The sequence below is a fragment of the Cervus elaphus genome, chromosome 7, assembly GCF_910594005.1.
Source record: "Cervus elaphus chromosome 7, mCerEla1.1, whole genome shotgun sequence".
NCBI lineage: Eukaryota > Metazoa > Chordata > Mammalia > Artiodactyla > Cervidae > Cervus > Cervus elaphus.
In genome coordinates, this window is record NC_057821.1 from 39,016,656 (window position 1) to 39,035,000 (window position 18,345).

The window sequence follows — 18,345 nt, forward strand, 5'->3', positions numbered from 1 at the left end:
ACAGAGATAAGATAATTCATTTTTAAAGGTATTAAAAGCTCTAGAGGAAAACATCAATACATTTTAAAAGGTAACACTTTGACCAATCACATTTTCATTGTTGAATTGTTGCCAAAAATTTTTGGAACAATATTTAAAGGTTAAGGAGTCACCACTAACAATGGAAAAAACCACCTTCTTAGAGATTAAAATATATCTGCTAAATACCACTGAGATCAAATTATAAATTAAAATGTTGACTCTGTGGATCACAACAAACTGTGGAAAATTCTGACAGAGATGGGAATACCAGACCACCTGACCTGCCTCTTGAGAAATCTGTATGCAGGTCAAGAAGCAACAGTTAGAATTGGACATGGAACAACAGACTGGTTCCAAATCAGGAAAGGAATATGTCAAGGCTGTATACTGTCACCCTGCTTATTTAACTTATATGCATAGTACATCATGCAAAATGCTGGGCTTGATGAAGCACAAACTGGAATCAAGATTGACAGGAGAAATATTAATAACCTCAGATATACAGATGACACCACCCTTATGGCAGAAAGCGAAGAAGAACTAGAGAGCCTCTTGATGAAAGTGAAAGAGGAGAGTGAAAAAGCTGGCTTAAAACTCAACATTCAGAAAACTAAGATCATGGCATCTGGTCCCATCACTTCATGGCAAATAGATGGGGAAACAATGGAAACAGTGACAGACGTTATTTTGGGGGGCTCCAAAATCACTGCAGATGGTGACTGCAGCCATGAAATTAAAGGATGCTTGCTCCTTGGAAGAAAATGATGACCAACCTTGAGAGCATATTAAAAAGCAGAGATATTACTTTGCCAACAAAGGTCCATCTCGTCAAGGCCATGGTTTTTCCAGTAGTCATGTATGGATGTGAGAGTTGGACTATAAAGAAAGCTGAGCACCAAAGAATTGATGCTTTTGCACTGTGGTGTTGGAGAAGACTCTTGAGAGCCCCTTGGACTGCAAAGAGATCCAACCAGTCCATCCTAAAGAAAATCAGTCCTGAATATTCATTGGAAGGACTGATGTTGAAGCTGAAGCTCCAATACTTTGGCCACCTGATGTGAAGAACTGACTCATTTTTTGAAATGAATGAAATGAAATAAAAATGAAATGAAAATGAAATTTGAAAAGGCCCTGATGCTGGGAAAGATTGAAGGCAGGAGGAGAAGGGGACAACAGAGGATGAGATGGTTGGATGGCATTACCAACTCAATGGACATGAGTTTGAGTAGGCTCTGGAAGCTGGTGATGGACAGGGAAGCCTGGAGTACTGCAGTCTATGGGGCCACAAAGAATTGGACACTACAGAGCAACTGAACTGATCTGATAAATTAAGATTGGCCAGAGTGTAGGAAAATGGACTTGAATATATACTATTGTCGTATGAACTGATATAGCATTTTGTGGAGTGCAGTGTGAGAGTACTTACCAAAATTAAACATGTACATACCCCTTGACCTAGGAAACCCCCTTCTGGAATTTACTATAGGGAAATATTTATATTTCACTATGATATACCCACAAGAGTAGACATTTACAGCCTTTGTAATGTAATGTATGTTTAAATGAATCAAATAATATTTGAAAGAATAAAGAGGCTATTAGCAGTTGGTACTTTGAAAAGTTGGTTTGAAGTAAATTAGAAGAGAAAGCTTATTTATTTATAGTTATATCTGTACTACTGGAAATTTTATAATTAATAAAAAGCAATGAAATATTGATAATATTCTCAATTTTAGAATATTTAGGAAATAATCATAAACTGATTTAAAAATATTATTATTCTATATGGCTAAAGATATAGTCAAACACCAATTTAGACCCTTCAATGCCGACATTATACTAGAAAGGGTGAAAATATGTAAACAAAGTATTTGATGATAGAAATTAAACCTATACAACAAAGCGAGTTCTAAAAAAAATGAGAAGAAAAACTTTAGAAATGAAAGTTGTAATGAATGATTCATCATATACAGTCAAACACTGGGATTCTAAGTACATATATGTTAACTAGACTTGGCTCAGTCATGTCCGACTCTTTGTAACCCCATGAACTATAGCCCGCCAGGCTCCTCTGTCCATGGGATTCTCCAGGCAAGAACACTAGAGTGGGTTGCCATTCCCTTCTCCAGAGGATCTTCCTGATCCAGGGATTGAACCTGAGTCTCCTGCATTGCAGGCAGATTCTTTCGTCTGAGCTACAGTATGTTAGACCATGTGATATTGTTTCACATCTCTTGGTGATCTCTTCTTTTGGAGTTTTCCCTTTTCTCATTTATTTTAGTTTCAATCTGTGTACTATCTGTAGACTTACCTTTAGTTCACTGAAACTTTCCTTGTGCTATTTGCTGAGTTGTGTTGTTCTCTTTCTCAAAAAAAAAAAAAAAAAAAGAAAAAAGAAAAGTTATATGTTGTAGTCCTAATCCCAGCATTTCAGAATATGACTGTTTTGGATACAGGGTCTCTTTTGGTAACCTCTTTAAAAAATAATTAAGTTAAAATGAAGTTGTTAACTGGGTCCTACTCTAATATTGCTGATGTTCTTACAAGAGGAGATTAGGACATACAGATACACACAGAGGGAAGTTCGCATGAAGACACAGGAAGATGACCATCCACAAGCCGAGGAGAGAGGCCTCAGAAGAAACCAACCCTTACCTCTTTGATCTCAGTCTTCTAGATTGCCCATTTATAAGGAAAAATTTTGTTGTGTAAATCACCCATCCATGATATTCTGGCATGGCAGTCCTAGAAAACTATGACGCTTGACCTTGCTAAGTCTACTAATAAGTCTGTAAGAAGTACTTTTTAATCTCCATTTCTTCGTTCTTCATTTCTAAACTTCTATTGATACTTTCTTACAGTTTGCTTTTCTCTCCTGAAGTCACTCAATTGATATTACATGTTACTTATCTTTCCAATTAGTGCTTTTGCTTATTATTCATAGTTATTTGAAACTCCTTGCCAGATAGTTCCAATATTTGTGTCATATCTGAGCTTTTAAGAATTGCTTTGTTTCTTGGGAAACTTTTTCTTTCTTTCTTAATGCTTTGTAATTTTTGTAAAGACAAGACATCTTGTGTACTACAATACAGACTGAGACATATAATGCTTAAGCCTAGAAATGGGCACAGCTTTTTTTTTTTTCTGCTGGGACTTTACTATGGGAGTTAATGTTAATCTCATTAGAAATTGAGCTGGATTTGAGACTTGTTGTTGCTATGGTTATGATCTGTATACTACATATTTTTTTTTAAGTGAGTGGGAACTGTTTTGTCAGAAAGCTTTTGTGTTTTTCCAATGTCTTCTCAACCTTCAACTTTTAATCTTTCCATTGTGCAGTGCCTCAAAGAGGGTCTATCTCTTACAGGTTACTTCTTACCTGGAGCTGGTTAGCCTCACCTGTAGGAGACTTGGGTGTTCTCTATTGTCCAACTAAGCTTCTGTATTAGGCCTGGACTAATACAGAATAACCCTTTTAGGCAAATGTGTTTCCTCTTATAAGTTATATCCTTCTCCCGTTTTAAATTGCCATATTATTCCAAAATGATTATGGGGATGTGTATCATTCAACCATCAACATATTAATGAGAGACATGTTTGGAGTATAGATATATACATATGTCACCCCTCCACAGACATACACTTAATGTCTACTCTTAGAGACTTACTGTGAAAATTGTATAAAATTATGTTTTCCAGATTTCTAAAACCCTTCGCTTTACATGTGTCCATTGAAATTTTCCTTTTATAAAATATTTTTATGATGAGATACATCATCATATACGAGGAAGAAATTATTTTATATTATTTTTCAATAATCACCAGTAGCAGTTGTAGGCAAATAAAAAAAATCACACTTTCATTAGACAGAAGAGCTAGCAAAGAAGTTTGTGCCCCCAGTTCTGAAAAGTTTCTGGTGATACAGAGGAGAAACTCAGGGAGGCAGGGACCCAGACTTGCAGGGTAGCTTGACAGTGAATACAGCCCTCTCTCCACTAGTGATTAATTTTCAGATGATCTTATCAACAGCCAGTTTTAGGAAGAGGTTCTGAGGGTGCCTTTTAGGGAAGAAAAATCAGCCCTGGAGTTCTGGGCACCCGGATGTTTGACTTTCAGGTACTTTGCTCATTTGGTGATACCATTTCATGAGGGGTTTTGTTTAGTTTTTCTATCAGTATTTCCCCTCACACTTCAGTAAAATGTAAAATAAACTTACTGGCTGCCAAAATCAAGCTTATAAGTAAACAGTGGTGGAGCGCGCGCAGGCAGGGTGCTGCGCTGGAGGCCACGGAGAGGAATGAGCGACCAGCCTTCCCTAAGCCTTTATATGATCCTCCTTGAAATGACTAATAAAAGCAGACTAAAATATCCAGGAGGAAAGCATAATTTTTAAAAAGATTATAAAGCAAAGAGGCCAGCAACAAATATGTGACACAGAATGTTCTGAAGCTGCTTCACTTTTCTCACAGTCCAAGCTGTTTTGGCTTAGTTTCAGGCGCCAGGATATGGCTCAAAGGCACTTCTGTCTTTTGAAAATCTTGTCCGTGCCAAGAACTCTTGGTCCAGAATGCCTCTGGGAGCCTGGCTTGGTTCTGGGGAACTGGCATAGACTGGAGACATAGAGAGAGAGAAAAAAAAAATATATATATATATTTCTGAAACCTTCTTCCTCTCCCTTAACCAGCTCTATCTCTTTTCATTTTCTTCACAGTTTGAGATATCCTGAGGTAGATGGAAAGCAACCAGGAACACAGAATGGTAAGTGAGAAAGAATTTTCCAAGGTTCTTAAACCAAAATTATAGACGGGAATACCAGTGACTTTGCTCAAGCCTTCATTGAATCTTTCTAATCTCTGTTCCCATATAACCCCTTCAATCACTGCACCTATCAACACTCAATTTTCTCTTTATCTGAATTCCTATGGTTTTTACATTCCATCATTTATGCTGATTCTTTAGATTTTTACTCTAGAATTATTCCTGGAAATTTCAAATCCTCAAGGTTGCATCGCAATTTTGTATTTGCTTTTTAAAGTTAAACTCCATTTGTTGAAAGCTAGACATAAGCACCCTTTTTGCTTAACTCTTTCAAAGCATAATGTTAGTAGAATCCCTGTATAAATAAGGCTGGGAAAGTCATCATAGTTCCTCTTTGCTTCTGGACATCATACAGCAGGAAAACAACAGCAAAAACCTCTAAAACTCTAATTTTTATCAAACCTGGATGGTAAATATAATCCAAAAAAAGCAAGGTATTTTGGAATTGTAAAAAAAAAAAAAAAAAAAAGGTTAGAATTCTCTTGGGAGGCAGTGAAGCTATGAAATGTCAAGAGCGATAATGGGCCCAACAGAAGTAGAGCTCAGAGGATAATAGCAAAACTATAATAGTTCTTGAAGGTGAGAGGTTCACCCTGAATTTAAAATTTATAATCTTGTTTGGAAAAAAAAATTCTGCTGGAACTACAGTCAACAAGCTGTTGGCAAAACCCCACCATTCACTGCATTTGACTCAGAATCAGAGGGATAAGGGGTAGAACACGTTCACACGCTTGAGCCATACTGGTATAGAGAACTGTCTATCTTTGTGACAGCAAATAAAGATCCTTTTTGTAGTAAAAATTCAATGGTTACTCTGGCAACAATTGCCTCTCTTTCCCATCAACTCTGTAGAGGATACTAATCCAAGAAAATCCAACTTATTCAATGACGAGTAATAGGAAAAGAACCAGAAGAACAACCATACAAAATTCTTACATGAAAACAAATGTGAAAAACAGCATGAAAACTCATTCTAAAATGAATGCTCACAAGAAAAATGGTGATACAAAGACTAAATATTTGACCCCAGTATCTACCAGCAAGTAAAAGAATATCAAGCAGTATCCTTTTCAAGTGGATGACAGAAAGTGAAAGTGAAAGTCGCTCAGTCGTATCTGACTCTTTGCAACCCCATGGACTATACAGTCTATGGAATTCTCCAGGCCAGAACGCTGGAGTGGGTAGCCTTTCCTTTCTCCACGGGATCTTCCCAACCCAGGGATCAAACCCAGGTCTCCTGCATTGCAGGTGGACCAGCTGAGCCACAAGGGAAGCCCAAGGGAAGTAATACTAGAATTCAGAGATAAGAGGGAATTACACCAGGCAGAAATGAAAATTGAACGGGTAGAACTCAGGAAAAATTGAAGAAAAACCAAAACCAGCACATAAATACAGAAAATGCAAGGAACACTATTGAAGGACATACACTATGGCAAATATAGTAAAGGAAATAAATTACAGAAATGAGAAGAACTAACAAAATGAATTAGAAACAGCAAAATAAAACAACTGAAAAGGTTACAGATAAAATGAGATACAGAAAAGAAGCAAAAACTAAAAATCCAACATATGTATAATTGAAATCTCTGAAGATAAAAAAACAAACACACAACAAAATGGAAAATAACTTATCTCAAAGAAGTAATTCAAGAAAAATCTTCATAATTAATATGTCTTGAATATTTACATTGGGAGGATAATGTTCTAGTGAACACTGAAACTGATACAGCAACACCATAACTATGCTAATAATGTTATAGAAATTCTAAGATTTAAACAAGAGGATCATTTGAGTGATGGAGAAAAAAGATTATGCTACATATAAGAATAAGATAAAACAATGAAGCAGTCTGTATGTTTCTGCATAGTCACAAACAAGGTCAGAAGTCAGTCCAGTAACATGTAAAAGGTATTCAATAAAAGAAAGGAAGAGACCCATATCTTATGATCAGGTGAATTTATCTTCAAGATTATTTAATACGCAAAGTAAAATAATGAGGAAGAAAATATTGATAAAGAAACTAAGATGAAGGAAAGAGAGTATAGCAAAATTGCTACTGTTGTTCATATTAGGAAACTAATAGATACCATTATAACTAAAAATATATTGGGTAGAGTAGGTACCAGCTAATCACAAATTATGGGCCAAATCTGGTCCAACACCTATTTTTGTATGGCCTGCAAAATAAAAATGCTGCTTACAGCTTATGTGATGCCTGGGGAATAAAATGAATGATGATAGTTCATGATGTGAAAATTGTATGAAATTCAAAATTCAGTATCCATAAAAAAGTTTTATAGGACCACCAACAGGCTTATTCATCTACATATTGCCTGGGGCTGCTATTGTGTTAAAATGACAGAGTTGATGACAGAGACACTATTATGTTTTTTAATTCTAATGATATAGAAAAATGGTAGCTCTAATCTATGAAGACAAAATCTGGTTGTTTTAAAAAGAGAGAGAAAAATCATTAATTAATCAGGAAAGAGAAAACTGCAATTAAAAACAAAGAAACAAAACTAAACAGTAAAGGAAGAATTAACCACACAGGAACTGGGGACATTAAGGAATCTTGAGAAGATGAAATTGAAAAACTTGGATGAAACAGACTTTTTAAGAAAAATATGATTTACACTAAATGACATCAAGAAATAAGGATCTAAATATTTAGAACTACTTCAATAGAAGTGATAGAAGATAAAATGATCAAAAGGTTATTTTCAGCAAAGCTGCAGGTTTAGTCACTTTCATAGGGGAATTTAAAAGCAAATAAAACCAGGGCTATTTCAACGTTTCTAGAAAATAACAGACAAAAGAATTTCTTAAGATTGTTTCTGGAAAAATGGTGCAAAATTGATAATAAAACTTGACAAAGATTTTCTATACACAAATAAAACTAATAGATTAATCTATTACCAAAAAAATGAGGGCACCATTTCAAAGAAAATGTACCCAAAAGCATACAAAAAGAATAGTTATTTTGATAGAGGAATTTACTCCAGAAGTACAATGATGGTTCATTATTAGGAAAATGTTCATATGTAGTTTATAATATTAGAGAAAAATTATGATCATTTTCATATATGATGAAAAGTCATTTGGTAAAATATAATAGCCATTCCTCACTAACACATTCAGTTAAATGAGTATAGATGGACACCTTTTACACACAGTAAACATGTATTTATCTCAATCCAGAAGTCAGCATTGTGTTCCCTGGAGGTTGACTAGAAGCATACTCATCAAAACCTAGGGTCTGTCATACAGTGAAGTCAGAGAAAGAAAAACAAACATTGTATATTAATGCATATATGTGGAATCTAGAAAAATGGTGTGGAGGAACCTATTTCCAGAGCAGCAACAGAGACTCAGATGTAGAGAACGGACATGTGGGCACAGTGAGGGAAGCGGGGGATGGGACAACTTGGGAGATTAGCAGTGATATATATACACTACCATGTATAAAATAGCTAACTAGTGGGAAAATGCTGTACACAGAGGGAGCTCAGCTCTGTGATGACCTAGAGGGGTGAGATGAGGGTGAGACGGGAGGGAGAATACAAGAGAGAGGGGATATATGTATACACATAGCTAATTCACTTCATTATACATCAGAAATTAACATTGTAAAGCAATTACATGCTATGTGCTTAGTCGCTCAGTCGTGTCTGACTCTTTGTGGCCCCATGGACTGTAGCCCTCCAGGCTCCTCTGACCATGGGAATTTTTCAGGCAAGAATACTGGAGTGGATTGCCATGCCCTCCTCCAGGGGATCCTCCCAACCCAGGGATCGAACCTAGGTCTCCCGCATTGCAGGAAGATTCTTTACTGTCTGAACCACCAGGAAAGCCCAAAGCAATTATACTCTAATAATAAAAAAAAATCAGGATCAAGAGAAGAATGCCATAAAGTATCCCATAAAGTATTAGTGTGTGTGCATACTCAATTGCTTCAGTCATGTCTACTCTTTGCGACCCCACAGACTCTAGCCTACCAGACTCCTCTGTCCATGGGATTCTCTAGGCAAGTATACTGGAGTGGGTTGCCATGCCCTTCTCCAGGGGATCTTCCTGGCCCAGGGATCGAACCTGTGTCTCTTATGTCTCCTGCACTGGCAAGTAGGTTCTTAAACACTAGTGCCACTTGGGAAACCCAAAGTATTAGCATCACTAGTCAAAACAGACGAGCTGAAGGAAAATAAGAAGAAAAAACATTATAAACTGTAATTATGTGGCAATAACATGATGGAACATTTGAAAATCCAAGGGAATCAACCAAAACACTACAAAGAGTGAGAGAATTCAGGGAAGAAATGGGGCATAGATGCTAATAAACAGAAAGCAATAAATTTATTATGTACCAAAAGGAAGCAGTTAAAATGCCTAATGGGAAAAACCTTTAAAACAGCCAAAACCAGCAAAACAATATATTTGGAAATAAACTTTAAAACAATGTAGAAATCCACTCAAAGAAAAATTAAAACAAATGTGAAGGCAAAGATGGATTTTTCAATAAATGGTGTTGTAGAATAACCCATCTGGGGAAAAAAGAAAAACTGAATCCATATTTCACACCAAACATCAGGAACAATTCCAAGTGGAGTTTTTTTGTTTTTTTTTTTAACACTCAAGAATGAAAGTCTTAAAAACAGTAGGAAGAAGTAGGAAAATTCATTTGTAAATGTGAAGTGGGGAAAGTCTCTTTTAATCAACAACTCAGAATCCAAATTGCAAAAGACAACGTGAGAAAACAGAAAAGAAACTTCTGCACTGCAAAAGCAGTAAGACAGAAAACCACGAATAAAGTCAAGAGACAAATATAAAATGGGGGGAAGGAACTGCAATTCATAAAATAGGCAGCATGAGTTTTTTTTTCTCAATAAAAATAGCTTCTTAAAGTCAGTAATGAAAGACAAACAGCTGAATAGAAAATAAAACTAGATTGGACAGTTCATAGACAAGAAGCTTATAAAAACACTGAAACATATGAAAAGTAATCAATCTCACTTAAAATAAAACTGCCTAGATACACCATTGTTTTAACCGATCAGGTTAACTCAAATTCCAAAGTTTATAACTTCATTGGTGACGCTGAGGGGCAGTTGGCGCCAAGCACTGCTGACCGAAAGAGTCTCAAGACCTCCCAGACCATGTGCTGGGCGTACTTGAAGTCTCTGATGCCCCAGTGGATCCTGGTCAGTTAGAACCAGTAGGCTTGCTCCCTTTGGCCACAGTCGATCTAAGGCTTCAAATCTTTTCCAGCTTATCCCAAGTATAAACCACTTTATTTGCTTTGAGTGTTACGATGGGGAAAAGCTTGGGAAACCCTGAAACAGTACTGTTGTTAGAGATAGCAATTTGGTTCTACCCATCCCAAACTGCAAATTTGTATAACTTTTGATGCATCTTCAATTCAGGAATTAATCCTGTAGATGTACCTGCAGGTATGTTCAATGAAATATATTCTAGGTTATTCAGTATATCAGTATGTAATATTGGAAGCAATTCAAATGTCCATCCAGAGTTTACTGGGGGTTAGGTAAATTATAATCATCCAAACAATGCGATACTGGCAGTGATGCTAACAAAAGAGGAGAGAGACAAATCACATTCTGATGTAGAAAATATCTCCGAGTAAATGACTAATCAGGAAAAAGGAGTGTGCAGAACAATGTACATAGAATGCTAACTTTTGTCTAAAAACACAGAGAAATAATATATATTCATATTTGCTTCATACTTATTTAAAAAACTCTGGAAGGATACATAGTAGACACTGCGTTTGTGAGGTCAGGGAATGTGAAGGGGAGAGAAATGAGGAGGATCAAAGGCAGGAGGAAAACATTTCACTGTACATATTTCTATATTTTGTAATTGTTTTTTATTTTTGAATAATATAAATGTATTGCTATATTAAAAATGAAAACAATGCAGCCTTATCTATCTCCAAAAGTAGGAATTAGGAAATGTGGTATAGTTAATGAGGAAAGCTGTTATGTCAAATTTCAGAGGCAGAGGAATATATATTGAATCCCTCAGGGCACATCCTGGACAGGAAGTGGTAAGTATCTTCCTGAACAATCCCCCGCCAACACACACACACATTGCCTGTAATGGTTCACTCTGCTCTGATGCTTTAAGGACATGAAAGAGTGGGCTCCTTTATGAGTTATTTGCTTTCCCCTCCATCAGGTTCAAAGCAGCTACATTCTGGTAGTATTCTTTACCTTTAAGGAGAGCTAGACTCAATCCCTTTGGATAGAAAGTGGAATGTACACACTACTATATTTAAAAGAGATAACCAACAAGGACTGACTATAGAGCACAGCACATACTGCTCAGTATTTTACAATAATCTACATGGGAAAAGAATCTGAGAAAGAACAGATACATGTGTGTATGTGTGTATAAATATATATATTTATATAAATATATAACTGAATCCCTTTGCTGCATACCTGAAACTAACACAACATTGTTAATCAACTATTGCTCCAAGATAAAATAAAAATTAAAACAGAAGTTGAGTCAAATCGCTATTCAAGGCAACAGAGTGTAGAGATCCCAGACTCTGGGAGAGTCTGTTGGGCATGAGCTTAGATTCCACCTTTAGAAACTTTCTTATTTGGCTCTAAGGTTAAGATCTCCTCAGCAGGAAAAGAGAGATCATAGTAACACCTACCTCCTGGGCACTTAGAAAGAGTAAAACACATCTAACACTTCTAGGAGAGTGTGTGTCACTTGGAAAAGGCTCCATAAGTTTTAGTTATTGTTCTTTTCTGTATGCAACTCTTGAAATTGTCAATAACGTCTTATCCCATGAGTCCAACTGTATATTTCACCTTTATCCTCCATTGTGCCCTAAGGAAGGACTCTGTGTGGCCTGTTGCTTTCTAAGTTAACTTGGAGAGCAGACAACAGACTAAAGTTTTTTGATATTTTTCCTATTTTTCAAAGGACAACTAAGTATCAGTCTGAAGGTGACAGATTGCCTCTGAATGTGTACAGTGCCATGACTACATATGAGCTCTTAGAGTCAGCTAAGTAGAGATCATGTCCCAGCTTCACAAATCCCTTATATCTTCTGAGTCTCAGGTTCCTCTCCCCAATCAGTGTAATGTCAAGCTCATAGGGGCACTGAGACAATAATGAGACGCTGCGTGCATGATGCCAGGCAAATACATAGCAGGTGCCAATCAAAGGGCTATTATGTTCTTTTGCTAATACGTCATCATGACTCACCTCAGAGACATCTAGCACATAGCAAATAAGGAGAGAAAAAAATTGCAACCCAAAGAAAAGTTCCCAGGATGAATGCATAATGTTTTCATTGAAGGGAAGGCTGAGGTTAATTTTTTTTTCTTTTTGGAAAACTTCCATCTCATCCATCACCCAATTCCTTTCCAGGGCGTAGACGTCAGAATTGGTATCTTTTTCTAACTTCAGAGGTTCACCACACCCTCTCCAGACTCTTATGGAACATCAATTGTTTTTTATGTTTTAGGTCTTGGCTCTTAGAGGAACATTCTCTCTCTCTCTCTCTCTTTTTTTTCCCTAAATAGTACAAGGTCACACGTTACGAAAGCCCTACAGTTCACAGGAGAGAATCTCGTGAGGGGCTGCAGCTGTCTCAGATTTTCCCGAAGAAATGTTTGCTTCTTTCTCTTCCCCAATACCATTAAATGTTCATTTGGTAAATCTTATTTTACTATAGTAATAATAATAATTCAAATGAAGTTCAGAAGTGTAACCATCTTGCTTGCTGCTGCTCTTGCTGTCTTCAAATCTTCTGGTAGAAAGGCTTTTATACAATTTGCCATAAGGCAGATATTCTTAAGCTGCCTCCCTGCTGTTTAAGTTCAGTACATCAAAATAAGTGTACAGTCCATGAAGACAACTTTTCTGAGGCCATTAAGGAGGATCTGCTGCCCTAACCACATCTCTGGAGTCCTGGCTACCTAATATATGGACTTCTGGGGCATGAGGTGCTACTCAGTTTTCAGTTTCAATCTGTTCCAAGTCCATGGGGAGACCACAGTGATGAAATGTTATCATTATGGCACCAACGCAAGCCTCAGATTATTAAGTGTATCACAGTGGATAGACCATCTGTCATGATATAAAATGATTTGATCAAAAATATATGCTGGGAACTTACATGAAATTTCATAACATGGTCAAAGGTTTATACCCCAAGGATAGAGATGCATAGTACAGAGACATGCATCATTAGAAATATATATATGCACACCTAGCACCAAAAATACATACATATCTGGGTTTCGATTTCATCAGTTCTGTAAGGATACTAACATCTCCTAGTGTAATTACATACTGTCTTTATAAGTAAAGGTATACAAATTGAGTAAGAAAGTCAGTTAAAAGTTTCATTTCACGTGTCTCAATCAGCATATTAAAAAATTTTAAAGTTTCCAGACCCTGGGTATACTCTTTTGCAGGCATTCATCATAGCACCTTTAAAATTCTACTTGTCTTGAGGCAAAAATAATGATTTAGATCGGCTTGCAGAACTAAGTAATTGGATAAATTAAGCATTGTTAACTGTAGTGACATCAGGAATCTTGGAGTGAAACGTAGCTTAAATGTCATCTTTTCAACCAAATGCTTTTTATAAAAGTAAGTTATAACTTGGGTTTCCTAACTCTACCTGCTGCCCCTATTGCTTCTTTTTTCAGGAGCTCTGTTGAGGGGTGGATTTCCTGTCAGACAGAAAGTGTATCATGGAGACACAAAAAACCATATGTTCTTGGGCGTATAGGTTTGAACCATATTTAAATCATATGAGACGATGGCATTGAGTAGAACTGTTTGAAGTATCACACATAAACATTAAAAGTGGATTAATTTTATTTTGTATTATGTTCCAGTTGGATTCTCTTAAACAAAAAGCTGTCATTTTTTCTACAACCACCAATTTTTTTTTTGATGTGTTTTACTTTATCTTTTTTTTTTTTTTAATTTTTTTATTAGTTGGAGGCTAATTACTTCACAACGTTTCAGTGGGTTTTGTCATACATTGATATGAATCAGCCATAGATCTACACGTATTCCCCATCCCGATCCCCCCTCCCACCTCCCTCTCCACCCGATTCCTCTGGGTCTTCCCAGTGCACCAGGCCGGAGCACTTGTCTCATGCATCCCACCTGGGCTGGTGATCCGTTTCACCATAGATAGTATACATGCTGTTCTTTTGAAACATCCCACCCTCACCTTCTCCCACAGAGTTCAAAAGTCTGTTCTGTATTTCTGTGTCTCTTTTTCTGTTTTGCACATAGGGTCATCGTTACCATCTTTCCAAATTCCATATATATGTGTTAGTATGCTGTAATGTTCTTTATCTTTCTGGCTTACTTCACTCTGTATAATGGGCTCCAGCTTCATCCATCTCATTAGGACTGATTCAAATGAATTCTTTTTAACGGCTGAGTAATATTCCATGGTGTATATGTACCACAGCTTCCTTATCCATTCATCTGCTGATGGGCATCTAGGTTGCTTCCATGTCCTGGCTATTATAAACAGTGCTGCGATGAACATTGGGGTGCACGTGTCTCTTTCAGATCTGGTTTCCTCAGTGTGTATGCCCAGAAGTGGGATTGCTGGGTCATATGGCAGATCTATTTCCAGTTTTTTAAGAAATCTCCACACTGTTTTCCATAGTGGCTGTACTAGTTTGCATTCCCACCAACAGTGTAAGAGGGTTCCCTTTTCTCCACACCCTCTCCAGCATTTATTGCTTGTAGACTTTTGGATAGCAGCCATCCTGACTGGCGTGTAATATCTACCTAAAGAAACAAAAGACCTATACATAGAAAACTATAAAACACTGATGAAAGAAATCAAAGAAGACACAAACAGATGGAGAAACATACCGTGTTCATGGATTGGAAGAATCAATATTGTCAAAATGGCTATTCTACCCAAAGCAATCTATAGATTCAATGCAATCCCTATCAAGCTACCAATGGTATTTTTCACAGAACTAGACCAAAGAATTTCACAATTTGTATGGAAATACAAAAAACCTCGAATAGCCAAAGTAATCTTGAGAAAGAAGAATGGAACTGGAGGAATCAACCTGCCTGACTTCAGACTCTACTACAAAGCCACAGTCATCAAGACAGTGTGGTACTGGCACAAAGACAGAAATATAGACCAATGGAACAGAATAGAAAGCCCAGAGATAAATCCACGGACCTATGGACACCTTATCTTTGACAAAGGAGGCAAGGATATACAATGGAAAAAAGACAACCTCTTTAACAAGTGGTGCTGGGAAAACTGGTCAACCACTTGTAAAAGAATGAAACTAGAACACTTTCTAACACCATACACAAAAATAAACTCAAAATGGATTAAAGATCTAAATGTCAGACCAGAAACTATAAAACTCCTAGAGAACATAGGCAAAACACTCTCTGACATAAATCACAGCAAGATCCTCTATGACCCACCTCCCAGAATATTGGAAATAAAAGCAAAACTAAATAAATGGGATCTAATGAAACTTAAAAGCTTTTGCACTACAAAGGAAACTATAAGTAAGGTGAAAAGACAGTGCTCAGATTGGGAGAAAATAATAGCAAATGAAGAAACAGACAAAGGATTAATCTCAAAAATATACAAGCAACTCCTGCAGCTCAATTCCAGAAAAATAAATGACCCAATCAAAAAATGGGCCAGAGAACTAAACAGACATTTCTCCAAAGAAGACATACAGATGGCTAACAAACACATGAAAAGATGCTCAACATCACTCATTATTAGAGAAATGCAAATCAAAACCACAATGAGGTACAACCACCAGTTTTATAGCAGATGTTATACATTCTTTGAAAGTGAAAACTGACATTTATCTTTGTATTTCTTTTAGCACCTATGTAAAGATTCCTAATAAATGCTTGATGGATATATTAATGGTTTCTTTAGAAAGTCCTTCTTGTTAACTCGTATATTTGAACCAATATACTACTTTGTATTGAACCTTACATACAGATTTGTATTAATAAAGCATGTGGTTCATAAAATATTGGAAGTTGCTATACTTCCATGTAACTTTGATGTGCCTAATTCCCACAAGGAATAGATGGAAAGATGAATTTCATTTATGTGTCTTCCTAGGTCAATTTTTTTATGGAGGAATTTGTCAATGCCTAAGTATCAAATACAAATGTTACACGACTCCTTCTTCCCAGTACTTTACTTATTGGTCTTAACTTCCAAGTGATAACATTCATTAGAGTTGCATCATAAAATCCTATTTTTATTTACTAGCACAACTGGAGTTTTATACAGAATAAAATTCAAACTCTATCTTTCTCAGAGCTTTAAGGAAAACTTTGAGGCTATTCATCACTTTTCTTTGAAATTTACAAAAAAGAAATAGCCAAAGAGATGATGCCATTTTGAGTAAGAATTGCTCTCAAGAAAGAGCAATTCTATCTATCTATCAATCATCTATTTATCTATCATTTATCTATTGAGATAGGTTTGTTTAGTTGATGAGAGCTTGGGATCCCTAAGTCTAAGCCCATGGATTAATACACAAGGGGTTGTTTCTATAACATGAGCTGCTCTATTGATCATGGGGACAGGCTTGTACATACATGTTCTGGTCACCAAAGGACTGAGTGATGAGTCCATTCGCATTATCACTACTAGAAAAACAACTCAGAATGTGAGTTCCACGTTTGGTGGATCTACAGTCTATGTTACTTGTTTCTTGGTACCTCTCTGTGGTGTTATTCTGGGCATTATGTAGGTACGGGGAATACATCATTTGACTCATTTGACTCAGGTAACACAGGTAACACTCTCACTCTCCTTTGCTCTTCATGTTCTGTTTTTCCTCATCCAGGAATCATTTCCACATCAAGGCCTTCACTCCTGTTTTTCCTTCAGGTTCAAATAGTCTCTTCCTCTCACTCTCTATTCCTCTTCCTCTCTTCACTGGACCAATTTCTAATCAACAGTCCATTCTCACTTTTTTTTTTTGTTTGTTTTGTTTTTTAATGTGGACCATTTTTAACGAGGACTTCCCAGGTGGCACAGTGGTAAAGAATCATCCTGCCAATGCAGGAGACACAAGATATGCGGGTTTGATCCCTGGGTTGGGAAGATCCCCTGAGAAGGGAATGACAACCCACTCCAGTATTCTTGCCTGGAAAATTCCATAGACAGAGGAGACTAATAGGTTATAGACCTTGGGGTCACAAAGAGTCAGATACAACTGAGTGATTGAGCACTTGAGCACGGATTTTCAAAGACTTTGCCAAACTTGTTACACTATTGCTTCTATTTCGTGTTTTAACTTTTTGGCTGCTAGACATGTGGGTTCCCAGTTCCCTCACCAGGGATCAAATTCTCACCCTCTGCATTGGCAGGTGAAGTTTTAACCACTGGACTGCCAGGGAAGTCCCAGCTCTCACTTCGAATGTCATTTCCTCGCTTTTTCTTTTCTGGTATCACCATTCACAATCCCACCCTGCACACACAGAACTTTATAGACTCTTAAAACCTTATGTACCTCCTTCATAAAATTTATCATTATTATGGTATAAGAAATTGAGAGGCTGGTTATAAACTGTCTTCTCCATAGAATGGTAGTTCCATGTGGGCAAAGACAAGGTTTTCTTGTTCTTCTACATACTCCCAGCATATAGTAGAGATTTAATTATTATTTTTGAATAAATTAGCATAATGATACTATTTTTATACTTATAGGTTGCTGGAAAATTGCATAATACTTCACACACAATAATTAGGATTTCAATAGGTGAGCATATACTAATATTTTGAATCCATGAAAAATGTTTTGAAATATAAGGAAAAGGCACAAGTTGTAAAATGAGAAGGAAACAAGATTCAGCATTGTTAAGTATAATATGACCTAATTGATATATGCATAGGAAAACCTAGAAAGAAAATTCACCAGAATGCTCAAAGAATTTTTTCTCAAATACTCAAAGATGAAATATTAAACATACAGTTTTGTCGTTTCCATATTTTCCTTAACTAACATGAATTGAGAAAATAATGTTATTAGAGAAATAAATATTTTTATTATTTATTCATCATTTTAAAACACTGCTTTTCCAGATCCTGGGCAAACTCAGACTCATTGATAAAAATGAGTCTCTACCTGCTTGAACTTTATGCTTATGAGAAAAAAAAATCAATAAATCAGTAAACAAATAAATAGAGAATGTCATATAATAAGTGCTTTGAAGAAATAATACAGGGCATTATGGCAGAAAATGACTGATGGTAGAATTTTAGATAAGAAGCTTATGATGAGCTGTTCACAACAAAAGCAATAGGTAACAATGTTTTAATAAATGCCCTAGGCCAGGGAACCGGGTAGATGTCTCAAATGTTTGACCTCATTTGCTTTTAACAATAATCCTAAGGAACAGGTGTTGTTCTTATTCCCATTTTAACACACAAGGAAGTGGACATTTAGAATCAAGATTTTAACAGA

At 36.4% G+C, this 18,345-nt stretch overlaps 1 long non-coding RNA gene across 2 annotated transcripts in view; it reads left to right on the forward strand.

Moving 5' to 3' along the window:
• Window positions 1-18,345, forward strand: part of LOC122697554 — a 41,829-nt gene that overhangs the window by 11,830 nt on the left and 11,654 nt on the right. For both annotated transcript variants that reach the window (XR_006342108.1, XR_006342109.1), the window contains exon 2: window positions 4,733-4,779. This is a non-coding gene — a long non-coding RNA (uncharacterized LOC122697554). The remainder of the gene's footprint in view (window positions 1-4,732; window positions 4,780-18,345) is intronic.